The following is a 15,933-nucleotide window of genomic DNA, read 5'->3' as shown; positions in this document are numbered from 1 at the left end:
CAGAGGAAGCAAGCTAATACGCTCCTTGAAACTATTTCTGAATTGTCTAATAAGGTCACTCAATTGCTAACCGGCGAAGCTCCTCCCAAAACTGATCAACCCGCCACGGTGAATGTAGGTAACGAGGAAGAGCCTCCTCAGGGAGAAGTCAATAGGATAACCGTTGCTGCTCAAACTATCTCTGCCCCATCGAACAACGAATCTGAACGCCGTGCGTCATTGAGTAACATCCGCTCTGAATTAACTTCCTTGCCCTTGAAACCTTTAACGACTATGTCACCTGGGTTCAGCAGCTTGCCTCATCCATTGGCAATGTTGCTTAGAGGTATCTCTAAGTTTTCCGTCAACACCACCAGTGACGTAATTTCATTTTTAAGATTTCTAGTGGAATTTCAGGATCATGCCCTTGTGTTTTCTCTTTCCCCATGTCAAATTTTGCAAATTATCTATCCTTATGCTATTGGTGTTCTATCTGACAAAATAGTTAGAGCCATTGCCGAGCAATCTTCTATTGAGGATTTCCACGCCCATTTGCTAGCTAACTTCATCCCGGCTAGGGCCAGGTCCTCCCTTATTCAGAAATACTATTATCGGGTACAGCGCTTGGATGAAAACCTGGCAGACTTCATCCAAGATATTAAGTTTTATACTAGGGTGTTTGCTCTCCACTTCCCCGAGGATCAGATCGTGCAAGCTATTGTTGAAGGGATTTCACCACCCTACAGGTCATATTTGTGTTTCGCGGCGTGCCCGCAAACCTTCTCTGAACTGGAAGCATTAGCCGTCTCTGCGGAAGGAGTTAGGTATGCCGATTCCTTGCGTGTCGCGAAAGAACCCCCGCCTTCCTTTAGTAACACTCGGCCTCCACCTCGCCGACCAGTCAATCCCCGTAAATGTTATGCTTGTGGGTCGCCTGACCATCTGCGGAATAAGTGCCCTCTGATCAAGTCAAGTGGGACAAGGAATGGAGTAGGGTCATCACAAGGCTGTTTTAAGTGTGGGGCCTTCTCACATATCGCCAAGAATTGCCCAAACTCAAATAGCACCCCCTCCTGCTCAACTTCTGGTGCAAATTCCAGCTATTCCAATAATAAAAAGTGACTAGTGGCGTCGGCTGAGCCGACTAATCCATCTTCCCGAGACTTAGCCCCTAGTAAACAGGTTGTAAATGCAGAGAACGACCAGCCTTCAAATTCATCTTTTGAATGCCCTAAAGAGTGTCTTAGGATTGCGGCGGATACCCCCGCACCTGTTCCTTTTCTTAAGATTGAGTTAAATAACGAGCCTATAACAGCTCTCTTAGATTCAGGCAGTGTTTGTTCCATTATTTCGGCTGATTGGTATTCTAAATTGAAATCTGTTTGTAAACTCCCTGACTATGTCTCTTCTCCTGTTCAATATGTTTCGGCTAATTCATCTCCATTAGAAACTCTAGGTTCCATACATGTCAAAATTCGGGTTTTTAAATTTACATGGAAGATCAAATTGTTTGTGGCCAAGCGTTTGTCTTGCCCCATCATATTGGGAGCGGACTTCATTTCTCACACTGGTCTTGTGCTCGATCTCCAGGGTAGGTCGTGCATATTCAAATTTGCGTCCAATTGTAGAATTCCCTTGTTAAAGTGTAATTCTGTATCATGTTCATCTATTTCGCCTACCCAGGATGAGATGTTGTTAGACCTTAGACATCTACCTGAGGAGCAGGCTGATAGTATTCGGAAACTGTGTCAGTCGTTTCCCGAGGTGTTCTCTGATACTCTTGGTGTTACTGACCTTATTGAATACAAAATTGAGGTCACGGATTCAATTCCTGTCCGTTTTCCACCGTATAGGCTATCTCCACCTAAAATGAAGGCTCTGAAAGAAATCATCGATCAGATGTTGAAGGATGGTATTATTAGGCCCTCTAAGTCAGCGTATTCATCGCCTATTTTTCTAGTCCCGAAACCCCAAGGAGGCTTCAGGCCTGTCATTGATTACAGGGCTCTCAATCGGAAGGTGGTGTTGCAATCTGTGCCCCTTCCCGACCTTCATTCTTGCTTTTCATGGTTTCGTAAGGCCAAGTTCTTCACTATCTTGGACTTGAATCAGGCCTATAATCAAATTCCCCTTGCCGAAGAGTCTAAACACCTTACAGCGTTTGCCACGGACTGGAATTTATATGAATACAACCGCGTGCCTTTCGGGCTCCCCACGGGAGCAGCTGTGCTCACTAGGCTACTAGATAGGGTCTTTTCCGACATCAAATTTGAGTACTTATATCACTACTTGGATGATGTCGTCGTATTTTCCGAAACCTTTGAAGAACATCTAGATCATTTGCGAGAAGTTCTCAATCGCCTTCGTAAGGCTGGGTTAACTGTTAAGTTGTCCAAGGTTGCCTTTGCTAAGCCCTCTATGTCATTCCTAGGGCATATTGTGTCACCTGATGGTGTAGCAGTCGATCATTCTAGAACACAGGCCATCCGTGATTTTAAACCTCCTAAGGACATCAAAGGTATCGCTAGATTCATTGGTATGGTGAATTTCTTCAGGAAGTTTATTCCTAACTTCGCTAATAGAGCGGCGCCCTTAAACCTTCTTCGTAGGAAAGGCATCAAATTCGAGTGGGGACCTTCTCAACAAGCCGCTTTCGAAGATCTTAAATTAGCTCTCTGTAATGCCCCTGTACTTGCTATGCCTGATTTCTCGAAGAAATTCATCGTCCAAACGGACGCGTCGTCGTCAGCTGTAGCTGCAGTCCTTCTTCAAGAGACTGAACTAGGGAGGCGTCCCATCGCCTATGCATCTAGGACTCTATCGGTTCAAGAAGCCAAGTATTCCATCTATGAGCTCGAAGGGTTGGCAGTCTTATTCGCCTTAGAAAAGTTCCGTCTCTATCTGGAACATGTCAAATTCGACCTGGAGACAGATAATCAAGCCTTAAGCTGGGTCTTAGGTAGGCCGCGTCGTACTGGTCGTATAGCCCGTTGGGCCATCCGTATTTCTGCCTTCCAATTTGATGTACGACATATCAGAGGTACCGAAAATGTTGTTGCTGATGGACTCAGCCGTATGTTTCATAACGACGTCGAGACCCACGAACCGGTCGATAGTTCATCACCTTCCGAGTCCATACTATCTGGTGTTAATGCCATCTTAACAGGTGCTCCCATGCTTTTTAGGGATATTGAGAAATACCAACGTGAAGATCCGACGCTGGCTCCTATAATGGAAACCCTTTCTTCTGGGGAACATGTTGTCCCTTATGTTCTGAGGAATGGTGTTCTATGTTGCCCTTCGAGGCATGATAAGTTGATGAAAGTTGTTGTTCCAGCGGTTCTTGTACCTATGATCTTCAAATACTATCATGAGACCCCATTGGGGGGGCATCTTGGAATCTTTAAAACTCGTGAAAAGATTCGTGAAATGTTCATATGGAAAGGTATGGACGGTGAAATTCGAGAACTTGTAAAAGCTTGTAAATCTTGTTTGATCAGTAAACCCACCATGTCCACTAAAGTAGGCCTTTTGTCTTCTCATCAAGCGTCGCGCCCCATGGAACGCCTGTATATCGATTATGTGGGACCCTTCCCCCAGTCAAAGGGTAATGCCAACAAGTTCATCTTTGTGTGTGTAGATGGTTTTACAAGATTTTCCTGGTTATTTCCGACTAAGCTGGCTACCGCTCAGTCCACCATTACTTGCCTAAATTCTATTTTTGCTTCTTTTGGTCCGTGCCAATACATTGTATCTGATAATGCTAAAGCTTTTACATCAAATCTGTTTCGTAAATTCTGTTTTGACTTGTCCATCTCTCATGTAACTACATCTGCTTATTACCCTCAACCATCTCTGGCTGAACGGGTTAACCGCAATCTCAGGTCCGCACTTATTGCCTATCATCATGAAGATCATTCTAGGTGGGACACGTCCCTGCATTGGTTAGCTTTTGCTTTGAATTCGGCGGTTCATGAATCTCACAAATTTACTCCAGCTTCTTTGATGTTTAAGTTCGTTCCCAACACGCCGCTCTCTAACCTCTGGTCTCTGAATGACATTCTGCCCGAGACAATAGATCCGGACAACATTAAAGATCTTTGGAAGAAGGCTAAAGCTAATCTTAAAGTGTCTCATGAAAAGGTTAGGGAAAGGTATGATCGTGGACGGAGACCCACCACTTTGAAGGTAGGTGACCAGGTTATGGTCAAAAATTTTGTTCCCGCGGGCAAGCTTGCCCCCAGATTTCATGGGCCTTGTATCATTCTCGATTTTCTTACGCCTGTTACCTTATTGCTAAGTAATCCAGCCACCGAGAGGATATTTAGAGTTCACCTGTCCCAGGTGAAACCGGTGTAATTTCTGTGTTAACTTGCTCCATATTATTTTGAAAGGATATGAAGGTTATATTTTTTTTTTGAGTTTCACTTTTAAGGCATTCTGCCCCTTCTGTAATATTTTGGTTTTAGATGTAAGCCTTATGTAAAACCTGCCCCGACCCGTTAAACTGCCATCCTGTTCTTGCCACGGCCATTACCACGCTCCCGTCTCCTGCTCCTCTCTACACAGTGGCTTAATGAATACCATGAATATCTGCACGCCGCTGGCCCCTCACTCTCTCTACAAGCCTGTACCCTCAAAGAAAATAATTGTCCAACACAATTCTGCCGCCTAGCTTTAATGTTTCAGCGCCCCCGCAGCCGCGCAGCGACTGGGGAGGGGGATGGGCCCCCTCCTCTCCAGCGAGGACGACATGTGCACGGCGAGCCGGAGCTCACCTCCCGGCCAAGGCTGATGTGCGGCGCACGACCTGCTACATGCCCGCAGCCTGTATCTGTTCACCGCGGGCGCGGCGTACTTCAACACCTCTGCTCCCCTCATAGTGCGGGCGAGCGGTATCTCAGGGTACTTGAGGGGTCCGAGCGGCCTCCGTTGGACGCAAGCTGCAACGGCCGGTCTGGCCATCCGACTCAATCTACATCAACTACATGGACAGTCACCATAAGCAATAATTACATTTGGGAATTTAACAACAATATTTGGCGGACATTGCAAAATTTTTCTTCACCTTTAAGTAGTAAAAGTTTATCTTCAGAAATACAAATTCTACAAACATAAAAACTCTACTGCACCGGCAACAACAAAATTTTGAAATTGCAACCAACCAAATTACTAAAATCTTATAAATGCTTCCGCAATTTATCTTAATATCAACATCAAAACTTGGACCTTATTTTGGAAACAAAGCTTATGTTCTTCTGTGTTACCCCTTGGAGGAACTTTTGGGGGGGGAGGTCTGTACCGGGCGGTACACCTCTACTCTGTTTATTTAAAAGTTGCGCCAGTTGAAACTCCTCTTCTGGAGGAAGGTTGAACTTTATCTATTCTATTAATTCTCTACTTTCTCAGAAGATGTCACCACGTGGAAAATTTTGAGTTTTTGAACTGTGTCACTTTTGATGTGTTTTTGTTTCGCTTGAAGTAAGAAGTGTGAACTTTCTCTTCTAGAGGACACTACTGAAGAATTACAATAGTGCAACCTAGTGCGAAATCAAAGAACTATTTTGTTGGAGAAATTTTTATTTCAAAAGTTTGTTTCTTGTTAAATTTCTTTCTGTTATTGTTTAAGTTGGCTGTATACCCCTCTTTTTCCCCTAGTTTGGATCTAGCCAATCCCGAATTTCTTTAATTAATTTTCCACCAATAATGTGTTTCTTTTTCCTCTATGTAGGGGTTTCTTTTCCCGAACCAATAAAGATTTTGTGGGAGGGTGTTTTATTTCCCCTAACGCCTAGAATCTTCCGCGAGGGGATATAAACTGCTGATTTTGGGGTCTCCGGGCCACTTCTGTTCCATCTTTCAGTGTATTAAGTACATAGCAGGAGGCGGGAAGCGCCTCTTTCCTCGGCAGCGATCTACTACCAGGTAATGGCCTATTAATATCTTCTTTTCTTGCTAGGTCGGCAGTTTAACTCTCGCGGCGGGTTCGAAGCGTTTTCCATCATGTAACTACTCTTTTCTTCTTTTTCTTGTAAAGTTACATATTGGGATAGAGAGTGCTAACCCTCTCGAGCTCCCACTCACATTTGTTTTGAGGTGAACTTATTTTCTCAAACTTTTCTTCGTTTATGTAATGTAAAGTGTTCTTCTCTAAGTCACCTCTGTAGTATGGGATTAGCCCTTGCGTTAGTGGCCCAGAGCCAGATTAGGTTTTAAAAGCAAAGTGTATTAGGAGTGCAAGTTCGCCTCCTCTCAAGTTGTATTTTAGAGGTCATGTATTAATCTTTTCTCACCTAATAGACCTCAGTAGGTTGGGTATTTTACCCCTGTGTATATGTCCTTTGAGGACAACTTGAAAGTTGAGTTTGGTGTGGCCTGGAAGAGGCTTAACTTTAAGAGCGAGTGGCTCTTTTCTAAAACTGAGAGTCGTATGCCTCGAGGAGGCTTTGCTGTGTAATTTGGAGCAAGGGCTCCAGGGTTTGAGTGGGGTCTTCTGCCCCTTTTGTTGAAATTGGTATATCGTAAAGTTGAGCTAGTTGCTCAAGAATTGTGTTTTCAGGGCTCGAAGCCCAAATTCTTTAATCCCTGTAATTGTACATTTCAAATTGTATTTCGGCTACTAAGTACCTGTTCTATTTGTTGTTACCTAATTTTGAAAAGAAAATATAACCTTGTTAAATTTTAAAATTTAATTTCTCTTTAGTAGCTTGAGACCTATTCACCACCCAGCACCTTCTTTCATGCTTAACTACCGCTAAAACACGGTAACACTCATAATAGATCCCAGGGAATCGCTGGACAGGTGGAGGGAATATTTTGAACATCTTCTCAACGTTAAAGGAAAACATCCTGGTGGTGTTGCGAACAGCCCAGCTCATGGGGAGGAGGAAAATGATGGTGAAATTACGCTTGAGGAAGTGGAAAGGATGGTAAATAAACTCCATTGTCATAAAGCAGCAGGAATAGATGAAATCGGACCTGAAATGGTGACGTATAGTGGGAAGGCAGGGATGAAATGGCTTCATAGAGTAGTAAAATTAGCATGGAGTGTTGGTAAGATACCTTCAGATTGGACAAAAGCAGTAATTGCACCTATCTATAAGCAAAGGAACAGGAAGAATTGCAACAACTATCGAGGTATCTTACTGATTAGTATATCAGGCAAAGTATTCATTGGCATCTTGGAAGTGAGGGTGCGATCAGTCGTTGAGAGGAAGTTGGATGAAAACCAGTGTGGTTTCAGACCACAGAGAGACTGTCAGGATCAGATTTTCAGTATGCGCCAGGTAATTGAAAAATGCAACGAGAGGAATAGGCAGTTAGTTGTATTTATGTTTCGAAGATCTAGAGAAAGCATATGACAGGGTACCGAGGGAAAAGATGTTCGCTATACAGGGGGAACATGAAATTAACGGTAGATTATTAAAAATCAATCAAAGGCATTTATGTTGACAATTGGGCTTCAGTGGGAATAGGGAACATGCATGATCCGGGGTTTTAATTAAAAATATGCTAATCTGATTCAAAATTTCATGCAGAATTCAAAAATGTGATCAGAATGTACAAATAATAACTCCAAACGTGAAAAAAATCTACGAAAATGTCACGTCACGCAAGCACGCGATCTCATTGGTCTGACGTCATCGTACAGGTTGACTGAATTAGCAGACGAAGTAACACATAGTGTGCTGTGAGAAGCAGGATACACCTCGCGTATTTCTACTTTACGTTAGTGTCTAGTATGATTGAATTCGAGGTCTATACATTGGATAATAATCTGAGTGGTATATTTTAGACTTAAAATGAATCCTGCGCAGACAGTGAGGCAGAAAACTTATAAATGGTGTAGAGTTCCGATGTGCAATAGCACATCGCATACCATACCAAACAAATTGTTTATAAATGTTCCAAAGACGCTAAAACTAGGGAGAAATGGATTTTGGCGAGCCGAAGAAATGCTGGTGATATATCGGAAAAGTCTACAGTTTATTTTTTTTGAAGATTTTAACGTAAGATGAATTTGTTTGAATTTTCAAATCACTTTTTCATGTCAGCTGTTCTAGTGGTAAAACTTTAAATTTTAATGTATGATGCTTTATTTAAATGCTTCAATTACATCTTGGAATATGAAAGTAAAAAACAGTACATTAAATAATGCTGATTATTAAAGTATTCTCCAAACCTAACCTATGTTTTGGGTGATCCATGTCAAGATAATAAATCAAAGGGGTTATGAACCATTTTGACAGCTCTAATTCTACCAATATATCTTGGCATGGGACAGTTATGTATGTCTTTATTGAGGAGCTTAATTGGTAAAGAAATTTAGGCTATATCTAAATACTCTATAATGTAACAAAGAATAGGCGTGTACATCATGAAAGGAAACAATGTGAATTTAACAAATGTATAACTCTGCACAAAACCAATGCTTGTCTGTTGGGGTCTTATAAGTTAACAATGCTCAATTATAATAATTATCATAATATTAATGAAATAAATAACATAATTGCACACAGGTGAAAATAGTGATGTAGGTGTTTAAAATATTATCCAACTTAGCATAAGTTTTAGGTTATACAAGCCAAGTCAATAAACCGAAGGGTAAAAATACCGCACGAGTTGGCCGTGCGGTTAGGAGCGCGCAGCTGTGAGCTCGCATCCGGGAGATAGTGGGTTTTGAACCCCACTGCCGGCAGCCCTGAAGATGGTTTTCCGTGGTTTCCCATTTTCACACCAGGCAAGTGCTGAGGCTGTACCTAAGGCCACGGCCGCTTTGTTCCCATTCCTAGGCCTTTCCTGTCCCATCGTCGCCATAAGACCTATATGTGACGGTGTGACGTAAAGCAAAAAAAAAAGTCACAGCACCCAAAGATATTCCTGTATTGAGCGCCTAAAATGTCACCGGGACACTTTTCTTTCCTGATATGCTCAGCTTGTTAAAAGCCAAATGTAATTACTGTTATTGGCTTCACGCCCCGCTAACTACTTCTACGATTTTCGGAGACGCCGATGTGCAGGAATTTAGTCCTGCAGGAGTTCTTTTACGTGCCAGTAAATCTACCAACACGAGGCTGACGTATTTGAGCACCTTCAACTACCACCGGACTGAACCAGGATCGAACCTGCCAAGTTGGGGTCAGAAGGCCAGCACCTCAACAGTCTGAACCACTCAGCCCGACTTGTGAAAACTAGATGAAGTCATATTTATCTTTATCATATTTAACTTTTTCCCTCCACAAAGATACTTAATTCTCTTTCATGGGCCCTGGAAGTGGGTAGGCCAGTTGTCCCAACCATAAATATATATTTTTTTGGGAATGATAGATTATAGCCCTATAGTACTATGATCTTTCTTTCCTTCTTTCTTTCTTTCTTAATCAGTGTATCCTTCAGGGTTGGTTTTCTCTCGGACTCAGCGAGGGATTTCACGTCTACCACTTCAAGGGCAGTGTCCTGGAACATGAGACTTTGAGTATGGGATGTAACTGGTGAGGAGGGCCATTACCTCGCCCAGGCGGCCTCACCTGTTATGCTCAACAGGGGCCTTGTTGGAGGATGGGAGGATCGGAAGGGATAGACAAGGAAGAGGGAAGGAAACGGCCGTGGCCTTAGGTGCCTGGAGGAGAAGTAGGAAAATACGAAAAACCACTTCGAGGATGGCTGAGGTCGGATTCAAAACCCTTCTACTCAGTTGACCTCCCGAGGCTGAGTAGACCCCGTTCCAGTCCTCGTACTATTTGTTTTCATCTTTCATGGCAGAGCCGGGAATCGAAACCGGGCCTCCGGGAGTGGCACACATTAACCACTACACCACAGAAGCGGACTAGTACTATAATGCTACCTATATGTTTATGTTAGTGCTGAAATCCGATTTCTTACTTTACTAATGCTGAAAGCCCGAAAATGTAATGTTCTTCTTTAATAGGGGAATCAGTCTAGAAGGAAATGTTGAAAGTGATGTGATATCTATCCAGGTTCGTTGTTATCCTAATACTATGGGTTACAGTACATTGCACGTATATAAAAGACGCCACTTACAAACTTGCTTGTTATCCGCGAATTTCTGCGGCCACAAAAGTAACATTTTTCAAGAATGATGACATCTACACATGGTAGATTGTCTGACTGTGCTGTTTCGAACCTTTCTTCTGTCATTTCGAAGTTATTCGCGATCGTGAATAATAAACAATCGGCTTTTAGCAACGGCTGATGCACAACGGCTGTTAGAGCTCCATGCGGTACTGGATCGTGACGTCACAGCGCGCCGCTTACGTCAGAGGCCGTTTCACTCGCCTTGCGGAAAGGCACTATTAAATATTTTTTTAATGGTAGAAAACAAGGCAACATACCACAATGTAATACGTTAACGTACTATTTCATTGGTGTACTTCTCAAAAAAAATATTTTTGAAAATGATGCATGTTCCCAATTGATGGTAGAATGAGTTCTTGGTACAGGGTACTTACAGGGGTTAGACAAGGCTGTAATCTTTCACCTTTGCTGTTCGTAGTTTACATGGCTCATCTGCTGAAAGGTATAAAATGGCAGGGAGGGATTCAGTTAGGTAGAAATGTAGTAAGCAGTCTGCCCTATGCTGACGACTTGGTCTTAATGGCAGATTGTGCCGAAAGCCTGCAGTCTAATATCTTTCAACTTGAAAATAGGTGCAATGGGTATGGTATGAAAATTAGCCTCTTGAAGACTAAATTGATGTCAGTAGGTAAGAAATTTAACAGAATTGAATGTCAGATTGGTGATACAAAGCTAGAACAGGTCGATAATTTCAAATATTTAGGTGTTGTGTTCTCCCAGGATGGTAATATAATATGTGAGATAGAATCAAGGTGTCGTAAAGCTAATGCAGTGAGCTCGCAGTTGCGATCTCAACAGTATTCTGTAAGAAGGAAGTCAGATCCCGGACGAAACTATCTTTACATCGGTCTGTTTTCAGACCAACTTTGTTTTACGGGAGCGAAAGCTGGGTGGACGCAGAATATCTTATTCATAAGTTAGAAGTAACAGACATGAAAGTAGCAAGAATGATTGCTGGTACAAACAGGTACGAACAATGGCTGGAGGGCACTCGGAATCAGGAGGTAAAGGCTGATTTAGGAATGAACTCGATGGATGAAGCTGTACTCATAAACCGGCTTTGGTGGTGGGGTCATGTGAGGTGAATGGAAAAGGATAGGTTACCTAGAAGAATAATGGACTCTGTTATGGAGGGTAAGAGAAGTAGAGGTAGACCAAGACGATGACGGTTAGACTCAGTTTCTAACGATTTAAAGATAAGAGGTATAGAACTAAATGACGCCACAACACTAGCTGCAAATCGAGGATAGTGGCGACGTTTAGTAAATTCACAGAGGCTTGCAGACTGAACGCTGAAAGGAATAACAGTCTATAATGATAATGTATGTATAATTCATACTAAATCATCGCCAGTCGCGGCTGCAACTCGTATTTGGGTAAACATATTCTTCAGCAATTTACATTTTCACACTCACAAAGCTTTGTGAATATGTTTCATACAATTTAGTAGCCCAATCTTGGCGTGAAACATACGTCCACACAGATCACATGAAATGGTTGGCGGAGTGCGGAACTGAGCTCCTCTTCAAACACCAAAACTGATGTAGAAACAGTGTGGCATCAAAGTGTATGATTCTCAGCAAGCGTATTCTGGGATTGAGTGTCAATTCCAGCTCTTTTCATAGGATGCTTTAGCTGAGCCTTGAAACACCTCAAAGGGGCTCCATGAGAGCTTGTGCTGGAACAGAGTTCACCAGTTGACGAGGAAGCCTGGTTTCATTCACGCGATGGAAGTGCCCTATCCATCTGAGACGGTGGCCAATGATGGTAGCCTCGATGCTTAGAGCATGTGCTTTCTGAAGAACTGCAAGTTTGATGACCCGGTCCTCCCATTTGATGTTCAAGATGGATCTAAGTTTTTGGAAATGGAAATGCTCTATTCTCCGGCCCACCTTTTGAGAAGACTAAAGCAGAAGTGAGTGTATAGACCAGGGGATGGGGCGGGCGACAGGGGCAGAACTTACGGTGTTGTCACACGGTAGGTGAGGGGGCAAGGGGGCGCGCTACTCAAAACGAGTTTTGGCAATGGTGCCGTCAATGCGGAGCTGCCATACTTACTTACTTACTTACTTACTTACTCAGTGGATGTCTTGAACACGTGGGTGCAGTTCCAATCTTAGTCTGTTTAAAACAGCAGTGAGAGAATTTTCTGTGTGCTTCGCTTTTATAAGAACAGTGTATGTGTGTATTGTGTGCTAATTCATAATTCTTGTAGTCTCTTGTACGTTTGTAGGTTTCTTCTTACACGTTATTGGATATTATTGCGCAATGGATCCGAGCAAAAATTCACCAGACTGTTATCAGTTGAAGAAACGCAAGATTTTTACGTCCGGCAAGAGAAATATGATTGAAATCGAAACAGACTTTCAACGTATTAGGTCCTGTTACGTACATGTAATACATGTTGAAGAGATGTTAAGTACAGAACAAAAATGGCCAACCGGACACCAGTGGGATCCGAACCCACAACCTCCCGATTTTGCGTCGGTCGCTCTACCAATTGAGTTATGGTGGCCTAGGCCATCTTTGTTCTGTTTGAAAGGATCCACCTGGCCTAGGCCATCTTTGTTCTGTTTGAAAGGGCTGGGTGTGTGTGTGCCATCTTCAGCATTAGATTTCAGCATAAGTAGGGTCCCATCCTCACCGATGGGCAGGTCTCCTGTATGGTGTCAACCTGAAAAGACCTGCATGCAACAGGCCTCTTCGGAGGCCACACACTATTATTATTATTAGAGTGATTGGAAATGGATCAGAGATAATATTTTGATGAATGACTTGCCCAGACATGTTATCATGAAGAGCCTTCACTAGATCTACAAAATGCTGTGGACAGTCGGAAGTGTTTCAGTACTGTCCACATGGCTGGTCTCGGGACTGAGTCAAAAGCCTTTTTCAGATCATAGAACACTAGGTATAAAGGAGTCTGTTGCTCTTTGCATTTTTTCTGGATTTGCCTTGTACAGAAGATCATATCTGTTGTGCCTCTGGACGTCTGAAAACCACACTGCGACTCGGGTAGGATCCTCTCGGAAATAATCTGCAGGTGATTGAGCAAAATTCTAGCAAGAATTTTACCTGCTATAGATATCAAAATGATATACGATAGTTGCCACAAACACTACAATGACTTTTTTTTTTTTTTGAAAAGAGTAACAATAGTGGAATTTTTAAGGTCACCAGGTACTTTGCAGGTTTCCCATATTAAGAGGATAAAAGTAAAGTCTGGTCTTTAGAGGTAGACCGCCAGTTCCAGAAGAATGTTTTCTGGGCCAGGAGCCTTGCCAGGTTTCAGTTTACTGAGAGCAGCATTGAATTCCTTGAATGTTGGTGAAAGAGCCATCGTTGGTCGTTGGGGATGTAGAGGCACATCATTGGGAAAGTCTTCAGCAGCATTTGAATTCCAATTGAGAAGAGTGGAGAAATGTTCTTTCGAACGTTCTAGGATTTCTTGACTATCAGTAATAGTGGTAGTATTAGTAATAGCAACTTTCAGAGTCCCGAAGGAGTAGCGAGTTGAGCCATAAAACTCATTTATTCCTGCATAGTCCCTGAGCTTTCAGCTACCACCAGTTGTTATCTCTCTTATTTGTCCCTGACAGTTACGATTGAGTAGTAGAAAGGGCACTTTCTTTGCGCCTGAAGATGTATATTGAATAAGGGAGAGATGGGCTTCTCGTTTAGCATTGATGAGACACAAAATCTCTTTTTTGTTGCATCAAACCAGTCTTGTCTTACATTTTTCTTAAAACCAATGGTTTTCTCAGCTGATTCTGTGATTACCTTCCACAATGTAGCCCTTTCCTGCTCAACCTTCTTTTTGTTGACTGGAGCACTTGCCAGCATGTCGGAGATCATGCTGTGGAAATTAATGGCAGTGGGCCCATCTCGAAGTTTAGATGTATCAAACTTCTGGCTGGACGAGGTTTGAAAATGCCTGGGTGGTTTACGGCAAAGACTGATTCTAAGATAAGAGAACAGCAACTTGTGACCCGTCCAGTAATCATCATTTCTAGCTCGACCGGTACGGCAACTGAGGCAACACAATTGTTATCACTGATAGTGTAACTAATATAAAAATTCATCGTACTTGTAAAGGAAATTTTTCCCAAGTACAGTTTACTGGTCAACAAACTTCCTTAAGTATAACTTTCAAAACAAAGCAGACACAATATAATCGTGGCATATATATTCTACAAAGACATTTACTTTAAACTTTTCTCTTTTTAATACAGAAAATACACTGAATGAACACTCGCACTTAAGTACACACAGTGGATGTGACAAAAAGCACTGCCATGCATTATGGAATGAGAGTGACCGGAGAACACCAATTAAATAAGAAAATAATCCAGGTAAGCAACAAAGGTCAGAGGCAATAACCATGCAATTTAAGGGAGTCTAGCCATGTAAATAAGAAAGAAATCGTCTGGCCTATGTCAAATGGTTAAACACCTGAAGATTAATCAACACCAACAAATGACAGAAGCTCAATCCATAAGTCTCACACTACACATGAAATGAAATAGTATCGCTAATAGCAAGAAATTAAGCAAGGTAGCCCATCGGGATCCCTGACTGCCCCATAAAGTCGCAATAAAAGGCTATATATTCAACACATTTTGATTGAAACCGGCAATGGCTACGAAAATCAAAACGCTGCAACAGCACCTTACACAAACAATGAAGGATAAAATTACGAAATCGGCAGAAATTTAGCCTTCATCCCCTTGCTCTGAAAAAAACATATACACAATCATCACTACAAAAAACATACCACTCATTAACCAAGTTCCTTAAAAATAACTCACCGAAGTACACAACGTATGTATACACAAAATGTAAGAGTAACTTCTTATTCTTCTTCTCCTTCTCCTCCTTCTCCTTGAAGGTTGATGGGCTACTATTAATTTTGCCCAGTCACATATACAGTAGAATACTTTATATAAGTATCCAAATCACTGCCTGATCGATCTGCATCCGATGGCTGCTTATTCTGCCTACTCATTACAACATTTTAACATGGCACAAGGGCCGTATTCATGAATGTGACTTTGACTTCGACTTACGTAAGTTCGCTTAGTTGAGTTTCGTGGAAGTCTGCTTCATAGACGCAACTTTTACAAAGTAGACGCTGGCGTAAGTAGACTTTGGTAAGTTACGTTGTGAAGAATTAGATATGAAGTTGGCAATGAAAACAATGGCAGAGCAGTGTAGCATCTCCCATCACTCAGTTTTTTCTTAATAAAGGGGTAGAAGAAGAAGAAATTCAGCTGTTTCCTGCGTTATAGACGTTGCCTATGCTATAATATAAGGCCTTGAAATGCACTAATGAAAACGGGTGCCACCTTAGTTCACCGTTTAGCCACTAGGCTCGCGCTGTTGCCCCCTTGTGTTCGCATGGCCGTGTATGTCTATAAGTAAATTATATCCTAAATAAAGAGAGCTGAATGTTGTAGGTGTCTACAGTTTTAAAACTTTCCCACTCAGGGGCTTCTTATCGAGTTTCAAAATTTTCTCACTTCAACTTGAGAGGCTCGAAGCAATGTTGTCTAATAGAGGTATCAGAAATTTTTGGAGTAGAAAAAGAGGTAGTTTGTCGTCTTTAAACTCTCTACACTTAATTTCACTGATGAAACTGGTTTTCAGAAAAAACGTACACATTATTAGTAACTGTCGTCGGGGTAAATACTGCACAGCAGAGGTGACGAATTCCGTCATGCGCTGCAGAAGAGTCACAAACGATGATTTCGGGTATCTGAGGGTTTATCGATCTTGAAAGCGAATAAGGCACAATGTTGGACTTTCACTAGCTGGAGAATTGATGTGTTCTAAACAGCTTTCACAGTCTGTTTGTTCTTC

General features: G+C 42.2%; 1 protein-coding gene across 1 annotated transcript in view; it reads right to left on the bottom strand.

The window, feature by feature from the left end:
- The window catches only part of LOC136874793 (uncharacterized), a 311,583-nt gene extending 296,616 nt beyond the window's left edge, over positions 1-14,967 (bottom strand). Inside the window, exon 1 of the mRNA XM_067148465.2 lies at positions 14,883-14,967. The gene's annotated coding sequence lies outside the window, so the exon portion shown is untranslated. The remainder of the gene's footprint in view (positions 1-14,882) is intronic.
- Positions 14,968-15,933: the final 966 nt, after the last annotated feature.

This window comes from Anabrus simplex, chromosome 5 (assembly GCF_040414725.1).
Source record: "Anabrus simplex isolate iqAnaSimp1 chromosome 5, ASM4041472v1, whole genome shotgun sequence".
Taxonomy (NCBI): Eukaryota; Metazoa; Arthropoda; class Insecta; order Orthoptera; family Tettigoniidae; genus Anabrus; species Anabrus simplex.
This window is presented reverse-complemented; position numbering and strand designations above follow the sequence as displayed.